The 18,575-nt window shown below is 38.1% G+C and overlaps 1 protein-coding gene and 1 long non-coding RNA gene across 3 annotated transcripts in view; one reads left to right on the top strand and one right to left on the bottom strand.

Moving 5' to 3' along the window:
- plxnb2a.1 (plexin b2a, tandem duplicate 1) overlaps positions 1–18,575 on the top strand; it is a 101,776-nt gene that overhangs the window by 53,785 nt on the left and 29,416 nt on the right. The window lies entirely within an intron of this gene.
- On the bottom strand, positions 558–18,124 carry LOC309497327. 2 transcript variants are annotated; one of them, XR_014205500.1, is made up of 3 exons: positions 17,835–18,124; positions 9,970–17,766; positions 558–9,455 (listed from the first exon to the last, which is right to left on the bottom strand). It is a non-coding gene; the product is annotated as an uncharacterized lncRNA (long non-coding RNA). The 2 variants fall into 2 exon arrangements; XR_014205499.1 differs by having other exon boundaries at positions 9,970–18,124.

Raw genomic sequence — 18,575 nt, 5'->3', positions numbered from 1 at the left:
AGGCATTCTGCTCTTTTTCATGATACTGCGAGGAAATTCTGATTGCGAGGCAGATTACTAGCTGCTCTTGATTTTGCTGTGAGATCCCTACCTACTTTTTCTTTTTGTCAGTTGTTAAGCAGCAACGGTGGACACTGAGCTCCTATTACAGAAAGAAAACATTAGCTTCACATACATAAAGAGGGCATGAGAACTTGGTATATGTTGTTCTGCTATCGTAAACCATTTTTCATAAAACCTCAATGTGGATTTTGCCTCAGTCACTGACAATGATTAATAGCTCTTGTCAGTCACATCACTATGATAATAAGTGTTTAAGCATTTATTTCTCACTAGGTGATGATTACACCCTGGAAGTGTGAGATATTGTGCCATTGGATAGTCTTAGTAATGCGTTATCACCAGCAAAACTTTTACCATAGCCGACAGACCAACTCATTGCTTCAGGCTATTTCCTGAGGCATAAAATCGTCAACGCCTGTGGTATTGATGTGACTGGAAATGAATCAAAAGTATTTGAATCAGAAGTGCACTATCATTAGAAAGGTTGAGGTTGATAAGATTTTTTAAAAAGTCGCTCATGTGCACGAAGGCTGCATTTATTTGACCCAAAATACAGTAAAAACAGTACAATTGTGACATTTTATTACAATTTAAAATAGCTGTTTTCTATTTGAAATTCTTTTCAAATGTAATGTATTCCTGTGATGTCAAAGCTGAGTTTTCAGCATCATTGCTTTAGTCTTCATGGTCAGTCTAATATGCTGATTTGGGGCTCAAGAAATATTTATTATCAATGTTTAAAACAGTTGTGCTGCTTAATATTTTTGTGGAAACTGATGCATTTTTCTCAGGGATTTTTGATGAATAGGAAGTTCAAGAACAGCATTTAGTGAAATAGAACTTTTTGTAACATTAGAAATGTCTTTACTTTTAATTTAATGCATCCTTTTTGAATAAAAGTATCAATTTAATAAAAAAAATAAAAAATAAAATCGTACTGTCTCCAAACTATTGAACGGTTGTGTGCTGTTTTTTGGATCGGATCTATCTTTATGAAAAGACCAAGTTTAAATGCCCTTCAAGATGTATTCTTGATGTATAGCATCTCGATCTGTGATCCATAAAAGGTGACTTTAGCGTCTAGTTGTTGTTGTTCATCGTTGTGTGTATGTGGCGTATGGCGTGTGTATTAGGATGTTGCTGTAAATGCAACACTATCATAGTCAAATTCTGCCCTCTAATACACACACACACACACACACACACACACACACGGGCCAAAAAGTCTTGAGCAATTTATGTTCTTTGAGAAATTTGTTCTGCTTGTGTTTTATGAATTAGACTGTGTTTGTAAATCTAATTGTAAATGTAGTCGTTATTGACTAGTCTATTAGCATATAATTACACACACACGGGCCAAAAAGTCTTGAGCAATTTATGTTCTTTGAGAAATTTGTTCTGCTTGTGTTTTATGAATCTGACTCTGTGTTTGTAAATCTAATTGTAAATGTAGTATATAGACTAGTCTATTAGCATATCTACACACACACACACACACACACACACACACACACACACACACACACACACACACACACACACACACACACACACACACACACACACACACACACACTTTAGTTTATTAGCCAGATCACATGACCCATGGAGCCCATACTGCAGGCTAAGGAGCTACAATCTGCCCCCTCTTGATAAATGTTTAACAGCAATGTTTGAATATCAATACACACACTGATATATGAGAGTGATTATATCAAACATGTCTCCATTTGCCTCTAGATTTGGACATGGTCTATTTGTGAAGTGCCTCTGGAGTCTCAAAGGTTTGTGTGGGTTTTAGTTTGCACTCATGTTTGTGTGCGTGTGTAAGTACAGAGAAAATTGGAGTCTTCTCATGATTACTACTTGTCACCCACCGGGCCTCACAACATTTTACGGAGAGGTCAAACCACCGTCAGCTCTTGTCGAACATGCTTATTTGCTGTAGATCTTGTAGTTATTAGTTTTAATGGTTTATTCAAACTGCTGTGTTAAACGAAAGGTCTTTAGTGTCCCTTTTGGAGTTTAAATGTCAGGGAACCCTGTTTGAGCAGAAGTCTGGTTTTTGGAGAGATGTTGGAGCCCAGAGGGCAAGTAAAGAAATTTGCATCAAGTTAACTTAAGTGGCTTGGATGACTACCGCTCATTCACACCCCAGATTCTCTCTCGCGCACACACGTACGCACACACGCACACGCACACACACACACACACAGAGATGAGACCATGACTGGTGTGTTGTGCTTGGAGCAGTGCCATACACTCCTGTGCTTTTGCATGTGTGTGAGCAGGATTCAAATTAACACTCAAGATGCGAGTCAAAATTGCTTTCTGGAGGGTAAATACAACTAGTTGGCTTGTATTTATTTGTTTATTTATGCTTGTTTAATTATTTACATATTTATTTACTTTATTTAGTCACTTTGTACTTATATATTCATTTATATAGTTGAATTATATAAATAAAAATACTTTATATATTTATTTATATAAATTTATATGCATTATTTATTTCAGTTTATGAAATATTTTGGGACTGTAAATCTTTTTTTCCATTGGTAGATGTGGCAAAAGGTTAATTTTGAACCTTACAGTATGTGCAAGGATGTATTTCTGCCAGTGCTCTCTATTTGTTAGATGCTCTGTTGCGTTGTTGGAAGCCGTAGTTTAGCCAGGTGACTCTGATAGAGTGAATCTCTGCAGTCGTATACATCAAGAGCTGAGGAATTATGGCCCTTGTGTTATAATAAGCAATGGAGTCAGATATATAGTCCCTTCCTGAAATTATCGACCCTCTGCTGTGGAAGAATTATAGGCGGTCTCACCTGTCCTCCCCTCTAGTTCGTAATCTGTGAGAGAGGGAAGCCAGAGCAGAGGGGGAAGGAGAGAAAATGAGCAGTTTTCAGGAAATAGATCCAAAGTCTGGTCATAGATCCAAAGTAAGATGGTATCAGGAAAGACGCATGTTCCTCTCTTTTCGCTCTGTTACAAAACGTAGTCAGCGGAGTTATTTCCTTCCAAGACAGCATTCTAACTCAAATAGATCCTTATCCGTGACTAATTTGTAACACTTGACATGGGCAGCAACTTGTCTTGCTTGAGTTTGTTGTTAGCATATTGCTAAGCTAACAACATGAAATTTGAAACACAAAAACGCTCATTGCACACAAATGCAATGTACAATATTACATTTTTTAATTATTCTATTTTATAACTTTTTTTATCAGTATTTAGTGAGTCAATGTTAATGAAATATAAGCTTATTTATAATCAATATTTCTCTTGCCTCATCCACTATCTTGCATTTGTTTTCTCTGACATTTTCACAGTGAATTTTGGCATTGGCCTTTTCTGCAAAGGATGCATACGATGCTACCTTGGAATTTGGCTAAAACAAGGTATCTTAGGAGGCATCTTAATGAACATTTCTATCTTTTGGAATGCCCTTCAAATCTTAAAATGGTGCCTTAGTAGGTAGCTCTTTAGGTTTTGGAACGGAGCTAGAGTTTCACTCTCAAGACTTAGTTTGAAGGATATATATGCTCTCTCAGCATAGTTGTGATGTATCCCAGAAGTCTGCACTGCTGTAATCTATTCCACGATCCATGATCTAGCAGAGAGGCCATGACACAGCATGCCAGCGGAGGAGATGGAACGCTTTATCGGTTCAGAGACTGCTAGATTGTGCGTGAGGGGGAGGGGAACTTGTTTTTCTTGAGATCCTGACAGACAGTAATACTCCTTAGTTCAGCCTCCATGAAGTTTCTCAGACTTGTATTTGGCTCTTGAGTTGATCCTGCATCATAGTTCGATTTAAAGCTTTCAGGGCACCAAACAGAGGGAAAGCATCAAAATCTCGTCATGCCTGGCAGGGGTAATTTGACCCAGAGGAGCTGACAGAAAGATTGGAAGGAGAGCGAGTGAGAGTGAGGTGAATATGTGAAGGGGGATGAATGGGTAAATGAATTAGAGCTGGTTTCTGTCTGAGCATTTGCTCTGTAAAACATTCACCGTAGCTAACCAAAGACAGACCATCTGCCTCAGTCTACTTTAATCCTAGTAACTTTACCAACACTCATATACCACCGTTTGTATCCTCTTATTTAAAATTTGACTATAATTTGTACTAGGTTTGGGCGATGTCTAACAATTTGGCATCAGACGATGTCTACAGGGAAACATCGCGATGGACGATGACATCATCCGGGTGGGTGGGGGGATTAACGTAACATTCTCATTTTCCACTAGATATTTTCCTCATCAGCAATTTCGATTTTGGCACGCTCTGCAGCAGCTGACCACTAAGGAGCGAATGTACAGTGACGTGACATAACTGCCAGATTCAAACTGTGCTTTCGCGCAATGACTGGCACTGAGTCAAAGACGGACACGCTCAGCGCTTGTCCATATATCACAACTATTCAGTTTTTTTTAACCACATAATGTTTATTTTAGGTTTCAGACATTTAAATACATATAATTTATAGCAAAACAATACATTTATAGTTTGTAAAATACACAATGGTGTCTATGGAAGCAGCAATAACAAAGTGTATTATTCATATCAGATACACAGTGTAAGTAACTATAAAGTTTACTCTATTCTTCTCCAAGTTCATTGGCCACTTACTTTCATGTATTTCGGGAGAAACTGATGAATTCACGTGCTTCAGTCGCGATGCCGGCTCAACATCGTGATGTCTGTCAACCATGGGTTTATCGGCCCAACCCCAATTTGTACACATATGCTTGTATTTAGCAAGCATCTCCATTTTTATTGTTACAACATAGGGTTATGAACTTCAACTCACCCAAAACCTTTAGTATTATTAAACTTCAGAATTTATCCTGCACTTTTTGTGCTACAGACATAAATGATACTCCAAATATGTGGGTTGTTGGCCATATTTAGGGAAAAGAAAATCAAAGATACTTTTGACTGGAGGCCACAAGAAGTTTCACGTTCACACCAAGGACGATAGCCCTTGTGAAATACTGCTGTGCCCCTGTAAAACATTACTGATAAATAATTGTCTGTCAATGGAGATTATCATATACTGACCTGAGAATCATTGTCCCTGATAATATTTAAGCAATCATGTCCTGTTTTCCATCAGCTGTTTTAAATCAGAACGAATTCTATGAGAATAGGGAAGTACACACCACAACTATAACAATAACGACACCGAGAAATGATATTGTTTGGATCACTTCCAGAATAAATGTTTCCAGCTGATGAACGAATAACAGCCAATCAGAATCCATTCGACTTTAAAGATGCGTTCAAAGCTGCAGATGACATAACGGCAGTGCGAACTTCTAATAAACAAAATGTTATTGTGTTTGTGTCAATGCTAATACATGGGTATCTTTATAGTTATCGTTCTTTGTGTGAACAAAGTGTGAGCCTTTAGGCCGATGAGAACCACCCAGAACGTCCTAGCAACTGCATAACAATGTGAAAAAAAATGCCCTAGCATAGCGATAGCGAGTTTTGCACCAGCGAGCACCATTTATTTTCCTCCAAAAATGTCTTATTTTGCTGTTTTAGCTCATGTTTGATGTTCTGACAGGCCATATCCCTTCTCTAAGTAAACAGCCTCATGTCCGTCCACAACTTGGTCGATAAATGAAAGCACTGAGGTCAGAGGTCGTGAGAGCAAGCTTCTGACAGGAAATCGCCAGTCTCTCGTTGGCTGTCTTGACACAGACTTTGGTGTCCAAATGAGGTTTTAATTGACTTGTAAAATTCTTCTGTGTTTGTTGAGGGTTTTTTTTTTCCTTCTGACTTGAGGTCACATCAGGGCTTGGCGTTATGACAAGTGCTTCTCTACAAGCCTCTTCACATCTCTTCTTTTTTGTTTGTCTTTGGCACACAAAGACAGGTATGACACGAAACGATTCTGTTGACCTTTCAATGTGTCACTTGGTATTTTGATTGTGTTGTGTTCTCTCACTGTGACAATGTCTTTCTGGAAGCTCCTGAGAAACAATTAGCTGTCAGATGCGACCAGACTGGCCGTGTCCCAAGCCGCCTGCTGAGGAGCTTCAGCTCTGACAGAGTATCGATTGTCCTTCCTCTCCCATCCTCTTCCTCCTGCTATCTCAGACGTGCATCTTCCCTCTTCAGTTCTTTGCACTGGATGCGAAATTAAAACTGCAGAAGGGAGGACAAATCTCTCTGGTACACTCTCTTATTCTGTCTCACTTTCTCTGAAGTGATATATTGTTTCTTTAGAAATGATTTTCTTAGCCTGGGAAAGAGAGTGCGATTTGGGCACTTTGTCAGATATATTAAAAATAAAAAGTTATGAGAGCTGAACCAGAGGAAGACGGATCCTTTCCGCTTACTCGACAGAAGTACAGTTATTCCACTAGTCATCATTTCCGGGGCTTTGACAGATGTCTGAGTGCTCGACTCCAAGCTGTCATTAAAGCAAAAGGGGAAACTGCAAATAATGTACAAAGGAATTCTGAAATTCATATACATTTTTCAGTTCAGCTTTTTTTCACTTAGGTAGTTCTATAATGTAATATAATATAATGTAATATAATATAATATAATATAATATAATATAATATAATATATATTAATGTATCTGCTCATAGCACAGAAATATTGAGTACCAGTGCATCAAAGTGGTTATATCCTTTTTGTGTGATGCATTACTCATTCTTTCCTCTCTTTTTTGCCTTTATCAGACTTTCAAATCCCCATTAACACCGAAATTCACAGTAGTTTTTAAAAATACAAAATTGTGAAATCTCTCTCAGAAATAGCAGTAGAAAGAGTAAGCTAATATAACTTCCTCTTACTGCCTATTAAAAAATTATACTGCTGTCTGAGTGCTGAAGCCTGCATGTGTTAAACAGTCCACCTACTTCCCGAGGTTCACTTAAAAGGTCTAGTGTGTTCGTGTTATGCTTTTTATTAAATTGAATCCATACTCGGTTTTCATTTCTATAATGCTCAATATATGGAGAATGGATCATAATGTTAGCCCACAGGTCAAAGCCAGATGGAGACTCATTGCATGCATATATTCTCATTGCTGATGAGATCACAGGCCAGATTTCTCCACAATCGAAACCTGTGGACTTAGGCTGTGTGTGTGTGTGTGTGTGTGTGTGTGTGTGAGCGAGTGTGTGTTTGTAGGCAGACCAATCTGCACACATACTGATTACAGTAATTGTGAACTAATGGATATCGCTGCCACCACCAGTCTGAACTTGACCTCAGTCATCACCCTTTAATCTCTGGTGCAATGAGTCACGGGTCTATGTACCTCTCTCTGAGATGTTTCTCTTGCTTTTCCCTCTATGTTGTTACTGCATTATTCCCTATAAGCTGAATTGGTTTCTCAACAGCCTATTAAGAAATTATCAGAGCATTGCAGCCAGAACAGAATCCCACGCAGTGGGTACAGAGCTCCAGGCAACTTGAAAATGCCCTGCTTTCTTACTGTATCTGCTGTATGGATCAGTAGCAGGGGCTTTGGACTGCATCAGATGTAATGTAGGCAACTGTGACTCTCAAACTAGCTTTCTCATTATCTCTAGCTTATCTGGGTCAAAATTGCTAAAATATTTGAAATTTGAACCTTCAGTTTCACTTTCTTTCTTTTTTGTTTTCTTTTTCTTTTTTTACACAGTTGTTGTTCATACTTAGCCTGGATGCCAGCCGAACTTAGCCCCTCCCACAACATTTGAGGTCGGGATGTTCGGTCTTGATCCTTGTGGTGCAACTATGCTTGAACCAGAGCTGTTCAGATCAATCAAATTGTCAGGGCGGGCTTTATACGATGATGGACAGATGATCAACAGTAACGTAATCATCCAAATCACCAAAGAGCGCTTGGGTTGAATTCGTTTACAACAAAGATGACTGCCGCTGGAGAATTGAGATTTGTAGATTCCGCCATCGTGTCCGTTATAGAAGATATCGACAGCGCATTCATTTTAAAAGAGGAACAGAGAACAGTGATCAAGGCATTTGTCGATCAGAAAGATGCATGAAGAACATACGTCACTTACTCCGTTGTTCTGATTGGTTGTAGGTCTATCCAATTGAGTGCGGAGGCATTTTCTTTCCTGGTTCGGTTGAAACACGACCCTTAATCACAGCCCAATGGAGCAGTATCAGACTCCTATTCTGACTAGACTCTGAGTATGACGACGTCAGGCTATTTCATACTGGGTTCTATTCATATCACTATCAGAAAGTCACAATTTCCAGCTTCCATATTGAAAATATGTGATGGAATGAAATTAAGAATTTCATTATGGAAACTCGGTTGGAATATTCAAACTTGATTTTAGATGTGGATACTGTAATTGCCATTGAGCAAATGTAGAAGCACTCAGGGAGCTACTATTAAGAAAGGAAAAAACTTAAAGTAAAAGTTAATACATTACTGTATATTCTATTTAGCAAATGTTTTCAAGACAATTGTGTTAAACGACTTTTAAATGAATCTTCTCTTTTTCATAATTGTACACCTGCAGAGCATGTGCTAGCATTGCCATTTTGTTTCTTTACACATCTGTCATGCCTTGTACTAAAGAATGTTATAAGAAGCCAGACATATCAAATATAAATATTGCATTTCCGACTTTGAATTGAATGCAGCATCATTCCTCCCATTCGTTTGGGGAATTTGAATAGAATGTGTATTGTAATACAGATTAGAGATTTTCCACTTGCCTCATCACATGAGCTAGCATTAGCGATTAGCGTACTCACACCAGCTTAAGCAGCACAATGGCAAACTAAAATAACCACTTGCCTCTTCTATTTACAGTTACAGCAGTTATTATTCCTGATTTCATATGGCGTGTGGGTTCTGGACAGTTCTTTGGAGATATACATTATGTGGTTATGCTATTGAAGAGAAAGGGTAGCATGGGGAATTTTTCTTGGTTTTGCTGTCTAAATCACGTCGAATCATAAATGTTGAGGAAGCCAAAGCTGATTTTCTTCCTTTCTGCCTAGAAAAGTGTGTGAAAGGGAATTTCTGGAAAAACCAGGTCATACCAGCCTAAGGTGGTCAATCTAGTCAAACAGTGAAAGCTGTGTTTTGGAATATGGTTACATTTGGGTTGCATTTCATGAAACCTTTGTACTACAGACATAACCTTGGTTTCTTTTTAGAGTAGATATTTACATGTGATTTAGATTTTTCATATAATTAAAGTCTATATAAATCAATAGCAATGGCAAATAAGAGCTATTTTGAGATTAGATATTTTGATCACACATAATGGAGCAGTTGTGAACTTCAATAAATTTTTAATCAAAAATGCACAATAAATGTAAATAAACACAAAACAGCTCAGTAATTAACCCACTGCCATTGTTGACCATGTTAACCAGGACAAATATTGCCCATAAGCTGGTAGTTAAAGGGATAGTTCACTTTGAAATTAAATTTTGGTATGTTTTAGCTTACCTCAAGGGCATCCAAGATGTAGGTGTCTTTTTTTCCGCAGTAGTTTCAATTTTGATATTTTTAGGTCAAACCGTTCCTGTCTGTCAGTCATATAATGCAGGTCTATGGTCATTATCTCAAAACACAAGCACAGAGTCCAAATTAAAACATATAAGAGGTAAAAACTATATAAATACTGTTCGTTTTCTCACACAAACCGCTCGTTTCGTGTCTTAGGCCATCAATGTGTACTTACGATGGGGAATTGTTTAATTTGGACGACGGGGAATTGTTTTAATTTGGACTCTGTGCTTGTGTTTTGAGATAATGACCATAGACCTGCATTATATGACTGACAGACAAGAACGGTTTGACCTAAAAATATCAAAATTGAAACTACTGCGGAAAAAAAGACACCTACATCTTGGATGCCCTTGAGGTAAGCTAAAACATACCAAAAATTTATTTCAAAGTGAACTATCCCTTTAATGTGTTTCCTTATGAACTAAGCAAGACTACCACACAACTCTCTGCACACATACAAATACTTAAGAAACAAACTGTAACTCTGCATTCCTGTACCAAACATGTCAGTTTCTCTGATTGTGTAATCCATCCTGCTGGCTGTACCGGTTCTTCACCAAACCATTCATGCTCGTGAGCCATAAATTAAGAAATTGCATTTCATACAACCGCTTGCTTATCTTGCTCGAGTATAAAATGAAAGTGCTTTAGGAGCATATTTTTAATTCCTAAACTCCCTGGCCACTGAACCCCACAACGTTATTAAAAAAAAAAAAAAGTTCTGCCACTTCTAAGCAACACTCAATCATTTTTTTTTCCAGCTGATAACTTCAATAACTCTCCATCTAAATCAGCCATGCTATTCCACACACACAAAAAAACAAAAACAGCCTCATAACCGTCACTGTGTACACAACCGCTTTTCCAGAAATCACTTTCTCTTGAGTAATCTGAAAAAAGCCCTTAAAAGCCACATGCATCGACCCTGCTGCCTGCTACCACAAATACAATCTCCTGCTTGTGATTATATGAGTATGATTGAATGAAATGCCCTTTAATACAGTAGTTTTAATTTCAGTTTTTGTTGTTCCTCTTACAGTCCAGAGGCACATTGGAGGGCATAAAACCGAGACACACACAACAGAAAAGATACAGGCAAATAGCCTGGAAAAGTTAATGCAATATGGACAGATAGACAGAGAACAAGGACACATTGGGTGATTGAAAATAGCAATGTGCTCTCTGGATGATGAAACTTGCCTGTCATCCTGAAAGAGTGTGTATGTGTCGTGAAACAGTGGCATGTGTCTTCAGGAGTCAGGAGAATGAATCCTGTTTGTCCGCGTCTGGTTTTGTGTGCACCAAATGTCCCCACCAGGACCTGAAATTTGTGAGAAAAAAATTTTGTGTTAAAATTAATGTTAGGATCTGCCCAAGATCGCCTGAGCGTGGAGGTCTCAGCCCACAGCGTTGTGGCGAGAAAGCTAGCCGAACCAACGGACCAATGAACCAGACTGTATCGCAGTGTATGATGGGTAATTACATACATTGCATGAAAAGCCGCAGTGTTTGTTTTGCTCATGCCTCTCAGAATGAATCATGGATTAACCTGCAGCAAAGATGAAGTGAAATGCCTAATTGAAATTTGGCCAAGCTAACACATTTCAGAACACCACCACATAAAAATACAAATGAATCCTTGATTCTTTTTCAAAATGATAAATTAATAATGACAGCTAGAAAGAAAGCCACAATAAGCCTGCGGAGCTGTTGTCTATCTTTCACTATGAGCAGAATTCTGTAACATAAACAGACAGTTATTCGCACTTGACTTGTATTAATACATTTTAGTCTATTTAGAAATGTTGCATTTAGAAAATGGTCATTTAGAAAGCGAACCGATCCAAAAAGAAATTGCGACATTGTAACATTTCTAATACCTGTTTTGGAACAAAGCAAATGATTTGCAGGTGTGCAAATGCCTTAAAGTCTTAATGAAAATGTTACAAAGCTGAAAGGTGCTTGAGGTTTAGGGTGTAGAAAATAGGTCAGTATAAAAGCAATATAAAGTTTCTGCAGTAAGACAGAAAAGTTCTGGATAGATAAGATATTGCCTTCATTGCAGCACACACACAAATTCTATCTCTCAAAACACAGATGCCAGCATGTAAATGCTGTAATTGGCATTGCATTCATAATGTAGCACGTTCACCTTTTAGAGGACCGTAAACCAGCAAACCTCTTCCTAATACAGTTCGACATCAATCATCCACTGTTTGTTTTATACATGGGCACAAACACACTCTCAGTGAATGCTCATCGCTTGTTTTTAAAGGGCTTTGGAAAGGCTCTTCCGTAATGCCTTGGTGGATGTGCTCGTGGGTGGTTTTTGCTGGTCCAATTATGAACCACTTCAAAATCAGAATCATCGGTCTGAGCATGTTGAGCTGACTGATTAAGGTGTTTGAGGGTCAGCCTTTGCCTTCATTGAGGGGAACAAATGTCCCCACAAGGATAGTAAAACCTGAAATCACCTCCAATGTCTGGTTCCCATGAGGAAAGCGGCTTTATAAATATAGCAAATGTTATAATTAAAATGTAAAAATGCAACAAGGTTTCAGTGTGTATATATGTTTGTGTGTGTGTATGTGTGTGTATATGTGTGTGTGTGTGTGTGAATACTGTGAATATATATACTATTACATACTATTACATATATAAATTGTATATAAATTAACTATATCTTTCTTACTCTGTGATAAAAACGATAGCATATGCTGCATAACATTACTGATTTGTTTATAATTTTTCAACCCTTTCTAACTGATGCTTCTAAGACTATCACAAGTCATTCTTGCAATTTCAACAACTCCTCATTTATAATAGCCAGCCACATACATTAACTTAGTGACATTTAAATCAGCATAATTCCCAACGACACATTCAGTACATCATAGAAATCCAGATGTTTAAGCTTTCGAGTCATAAAAACACATGCACATGATCATTGTGCATAAGATGTCCATCCCGCTGTCTCAAACTCTTTTCACAATTGCCCTAGGCCATCAGGTCATCCTTATTATTGAGCCCTGTTGTTTAGGAAGTTTGTGTGTTTTGGCATATTTACAATGGATTCTCTATTGTTGCATGACACCATAGATTTATAAATAATCACTCCTCATTTAATAGGAAATACTTGCCTTGCGTATAGTATATTGCAGTCAATAGAAAGTAAATGTATTTTCCTGAAATAAATATGTTCATGGTGCTCTGTCAGACCAGATTAGCCAAGTAGGAATAAGTTTAGTTGGGAATGGCGATGCGTGCCAGAAAGTGAGAACTGACCACAATACTTCTTATTAGTAGGATTTCCTGTATAAAGCCCCTTTGGCATTAAGTGGGTCATATAGTGGGTTAGCCATTGAGGATTTGTGAAGTATTAATGCCTGCAGCTGTGGTTATTGCAATTTATTCATTATGTAAATTACAGAGGCTTTTTAAACCCTTTGTAATGAGTGTAGTGGCGTGAGGGTTTTGACTGCATGTTATACGGTTCAAGGACAAGAACTACAAATATGATGGCTAAAGTCCGTTCATGAGGGCTATGCTGAATAATTTGCCCCCTTAAAATGTTATCTAATCCCGCATAATCCACAGTCCACCCAATCATCTGAAGAGGTGCAGTTCAGGGAAAAATAGGCCACAATATAGTGGGGGTTAGATTTCCAAAAGGATATTAAAACCTGAAATCACTTACATTATGAGGAGCAGCCAACGATCACCAGGAGTAATAAAAATACTAAATAATATCTCAAGTGAAACTCAAAAAGGTTTGCATGATATATATTTTAAATATGTCGATTTTTATTCGTTTTAATTATTTGCAGTATATACATATTAATATTTCAGTATTCAGTAAATAATTTATTATTATTATGTATTCCACAGTATGTAAAATATAAATGTTCTTTTATTGCAGCAAAAAAAAAAAAAAAAAAAAAACGTATTTACTGCCCGATTATGCCAACATCATTTATTTATATTTTGCCTTTATTGGTTATATCAGCCACCCTACTCTATATTGGCATTGGCCATTAAAAACCCTACATCGGTCAATCTCTAATGCTGATATAAATGCAAGTGATAGCAAATAAAAGGCACTCAGAATTGCTGAATTAAAACATACTTTTCTTTTCACTTCAAATTGGCAATAAATACTTTCAAATTGAATTTAGTATCCATCGATAAGGCAGTTTTGTGACTGACACTGCCATTTCTTTTTAATCAAGACAATTAGCCAGTGTCAATAATTTCAAAATATCCACTGGTTATTTGACCTGCCCGATATGTCGTCTATCACTAGTCAGCAGTTTTATGAATAAATTCAGATCTGGGCAAATTGAATTGACCCCTATGTGATCTTTCTGACAGATTTCTATTGTGTGTGGTTTTTTTGCTCCCAAAAACCCTCTTTAGCAGTAATAATCACTTTCTCTTTCTTTCCATCTCCATCCCCATCTCTCTGAAGACTGCTGAATCTGTCAGCCTTGGTAAAGTTATTGACTTTTACCCACAATTCTGTGCTATAGGGAGATTTTTCTGTTTAAAGACTCTGGGAGTCACACCTAATAAGGTGTGTGTGTGTGTGTGTGTTGGCCTGCGGCATTGGGAGCCTTGGCTAATTAAACCCCAGTGTAATTTATTAAAACAATGTGTTCTGGATGGAGCTGCCGGTTGTGTGTTTAAGTGAGTGCAATTAGGAAACCTATCAAGTTGAACAGATACGTTATCTCTGCAGTAAACTCCATAGCTGCAGGGAAAACAGTGGAGAGAGGGATGGAGAAGGAGGGATAGATAATGCTTTAGGAAGCTTTTTCTTGTTTCATCGCCTCCGGGAAAACTTTTTGCCCCCTAAACTATTTAACAAACTATATTTTAACACACAATTACACCTGAAGTCCTTCTACTATTAATGTTACACTCTAAGAAAAGTTCCAAAAAATAGGGCCATATGTTAATATGAAGGAATTATCCGTATCGATTTTTTCACAGGTGTTTTACCAGTATTTTCAATAATGCATTGGGGTTTACAAAGTGATTTGTACACTGTGATTTACAAAGATTAAATGGCTGTATGCTTGATTTTTTTTTTTTTTTTTGTCCAGTGAAAGTCTATGGGGACCAAAACAACATTTGGAACCTATTGACATTCATTGTATGGGCGACGTAAAAAAAAACCTGTTTCAAAATATAGTTTCCTGTGTTCCCCAGTCAGTTATACAGGTTTGGAATGACATGAAGTTGAGTAAATCATTTTTGGCTGAACTATCCCTTTAATTAGAAAGGGGCGTCCATCCACATACTTCTGGCCATGTAGTAATTCATTTGTTTATCCATCCATTCATTCATTTTGCTTCTCTTCCTCCATCTAAATGCTTGTTTTTGCTCTTCTAGCTGGCAAGCGAAGCAAAGTTTGCCGGCCGATAGCCTGGAATGTGGATCGCTGTGTTATTTTACACTCCCATCAGGGGCACGATCCCACCAGCGGACACACACACAAAGGCGGTCTTGTTGTGTTGGTGCCGAGTCGTACTTGGCTTCCTCTGTCTCTAATTGTCTCCCTCTCTTCCTTTCCAGTGGTCTCTCTCTCTGTCTTTTGTTAACATGCTAGCACACGCGCACTATCGCTCACAGTTTGCGTTAAGTGGTTACCATCTACCCTAGCATTACTTGAAGGGCACTCTGAAGCGAACGGTTCTTTAGTATTCATTCTTGTTATAAACTATTTGTATTCACGTCGAGGTTTTGTTTGTGCGAACTCGAGGCACACGGAGGTGCGAAGACAATCCCTTAAGTTTGTGTGAGTGTGCATGTTTGAGGTAATGGCTCGGGGGATCCTCTCTGTATTCTTAGCTTGTTGAAGGCACTGAAGTGGAGAGAATTATAGATTCGGCACAATGAGCAGTCAAATTTAATCAACATGCCTGCTGTTCTCTATGAGCCACTGGGAGAGATGACACAGCTCCACGCCACTGCCTGTATGTGTCTGTGTGCATACGTGCGTGCCATGAGTTTATTTCTGAGGAGCAGAATGCAAAGGTGCCAAACTTGTCGACATTAGTGTTTTAGATATTCTGCCGTATTAGACCGTAGTAATTGGTGCTATTTACTCTTTTGCTGCATAGATTGTTAGTTAATGTTGACCTGTTTTGGCACCTTTTTTTCCCCCGTTGATGCCAAGGACGCCCAAATGATATTAATCCCATTGCAAGGGACCCCTTCCTAAATGTAATGGCAACTAATCCACCTTATTTTTAACAATAACAGCAGGCACAGCTTTTTTTTTTTTACCTTGAATGTGCAAGGCTTCCAGCGTCAGCCGCTTCCACTTATTTTAGCTGTACAAAAATGGTACATTATGCTGCTTGGTATTGCAAACTGGTATTTTTTTTTTATCATATTATTTTAATTTATTATCATAATCATAAACTTGCTGCTGTGTAGTGCAAATTGCTTTACTGTATATTAAAGCAGTATTAGTTATTTATCTATAGCTGCTAATGCATCTAAAGTCTTGCACATTTACAGGAAGAGGTCCATACTGTGTGAGAAAAATATTAAGTGTGATATGTTTATATACCACCTTTTAAAAACAACTTGAGTTGATTAAAGTTTTAAAATAATAAAATAGAGAGTAATATATAAAATAAATAAAGGTGAATGGAAAAATGACTCTTGAATTAGGGTGAATTCAGGTTGATTGGGGCACTTTTTGCCATTGAGATGACTGGAAAAAAGTGCCCTAATCAACCTGTATCCACCGCTATATAAATGTTTATTTATTTATTTTCTCAATGAAAAATTATAAAGAAATTATAATTAAAATTATTTTTAAAAAAGTATAATTATTATTTATTATTTTTGCTGTACTAAAAGCAAAACAAATAAAAAAATTGAAAACCGTTTAGTTTGTATTAAGTAATTTTTACCCATGTATACAGTTAAATGTGTAAATCCGAAGATGAACCTGTTCAGTTTAATTCACATGAATTTGTAATGTGCTTCTCATAATTAATATTAAGATAATATAGTTAATAAACACAAAGCTAGCCTATTATTTTTGACAGCCCTAAAAATAAATCTTCTATTTTCTAATTGTGTTTGCAAATTATTTTCCACTTTAATGTTTTGTGAACCCCGTAGTAGAGTTGTCAAAAAGTACCGAGTCTACCGACTTCAGTACTGAAATTTACAAAATGTGACGCTTGAGCGCTGTTGAGCGGGATCGTAAACACCTCTGTTTGCCCAATGTACTCAAGCGCTCATCGGATATGTGTGTGAGTTTTTGACAACTCTACCCCGTAGCACCTTTTGCCGTTCCTGGTTGCCGAAGTTGCTGCCATCTTGGAAACGATGTCAAATGTTAATGTCAAATCTTAAGTCAGATATGTGACCTCGAACACATTCCAGTGGTTATTTCAAGTAGTAAGAGATTTCCAAATTTTCTGGAGTGCAGCATGAATGCCTAAATATCACTTCTCTTTTTGGAGATTAATAGGGATGGGCTGATATATCAGGGCATTAATGAACTCTGTCCTTAACAAGAGTCGTTTAGATTACATTACATTAGCATAACAGACTCTCTCCTCACGACTCCATTGATCCTACAATCTTACAGCATGCACGTCACGCCCGTGCACACGCATGCCTCGCTTTGATCCCTGCCCGTGTAACAGCAGTTGATGTGTTGCTGACAAATTGCACCAAAATTGTTTTTGAAAAGATTTATGAAACTAAACTGCATTTGGGCATTCTGCACTCGAACCTGGCTTATGAAAGCCTGGGCTACGTGTTTCACTCACTTTCATCTCCCATTCACCCCCTCTCTCTGTGGCTGACAGCTGTAGAATGGAGTGATTATCTGCAGCACCAGTGATTGAGTAAAAAAAAGCAGGAGCGCGAGAGGGAAAGACAGCAAGAGGCAGAGATTGTGATAGAGATGTTTCAGGAACGCTAATGAGGAAGAGGGTAAATTTGGAAGCTTCATAAAGGCACAAATACAGGCTGTCTGTCTACATTCTGTTTTCAGAGAGCTCTTTCTCTGTTTGTTTGTCCCCTTCGTCCTCCTGGCGACCATCAGAGCCCTGAACTAGTTCATTTCCAGCCAGAGTAATTACCTTAACCTTTGCACTCGTCTCTCACTTGATTGGGACCAGCTGGGTAGTGAACACACTCTCCTTCACTCTCTCTTCTACACACACACACACACACACACACACACACACACACACACACACACACACACACACACACACACACACACACACACACACACACACACACACACACACACACACACACACGTTAGACAAGGGCATTCTTGCAATTAACCTCAATCTGTAAGTGCCTCACTACAGATTTGCTCAATCGTAAACACTTTAATTGTCTGTCTTGCATGTATGTCCCTTCATTTTTCAGTCAAACACCCTAGCACGTTATTGGGATATGAGATGCATATTTAAACTCTTATATTTATAAAGACATGTTGCTTTAATTGAATGACTTTCTTTCGTAGAGCAAAAAAGGAGAAATGTTGCGGAATGTACTTAAAGGGATACTTCACCACTGGAAAGATGAATGTATATTTAAAATAAGTAATTTATGTAGAAGAAATGTGAAATTATTTTTGAATTTGGAGCTTTCTAGACTGAGAAAAGCCAGAAAATTTATTTTTGGCTTATGTGGATGAAAGACAACAACTCCCAGAATGCACTTGCTTCGCTGCCCTAGGAGGCCACTCCCAAGCCACGCCTCCCGGTAAGAGAGCGCAGTTTAAAACAACAAGGCAGGCTACTAGTGAGTCTCCGTGACGAATTTGCCCGGGATATCGAGATCGCCCAAAATGTCCGGGATTCGGCTTTTACGGTCTACAGTTGCCATTCATTATGTTTACTGTGGCGAGCAGGACGAGGCTGAGGGCTTCGGGAGAACGGCGCGAGGCCGGTGGCGTGATTACTGAGACACACCGGTCTCCTATCTCTCACGGAGGAGCGGGAATTT

This window comes from Leuciscus leuciscus (assembly GCF_965113295.1).
Source record: "Leuciscus leuciscus genome assembly, chromosome: 4".
Lineage (NCBI taxonomy): Eukaryota > Metazoa > Chordata > Actinopteri > Cypriniformes > Leuciscidae > Leuciscus > Leuciscus leuciscus.
Note: the sequence above shows the minus strand (reverse complement) of the source record. Positions and strands in the feature narration are given on the sequence as shown.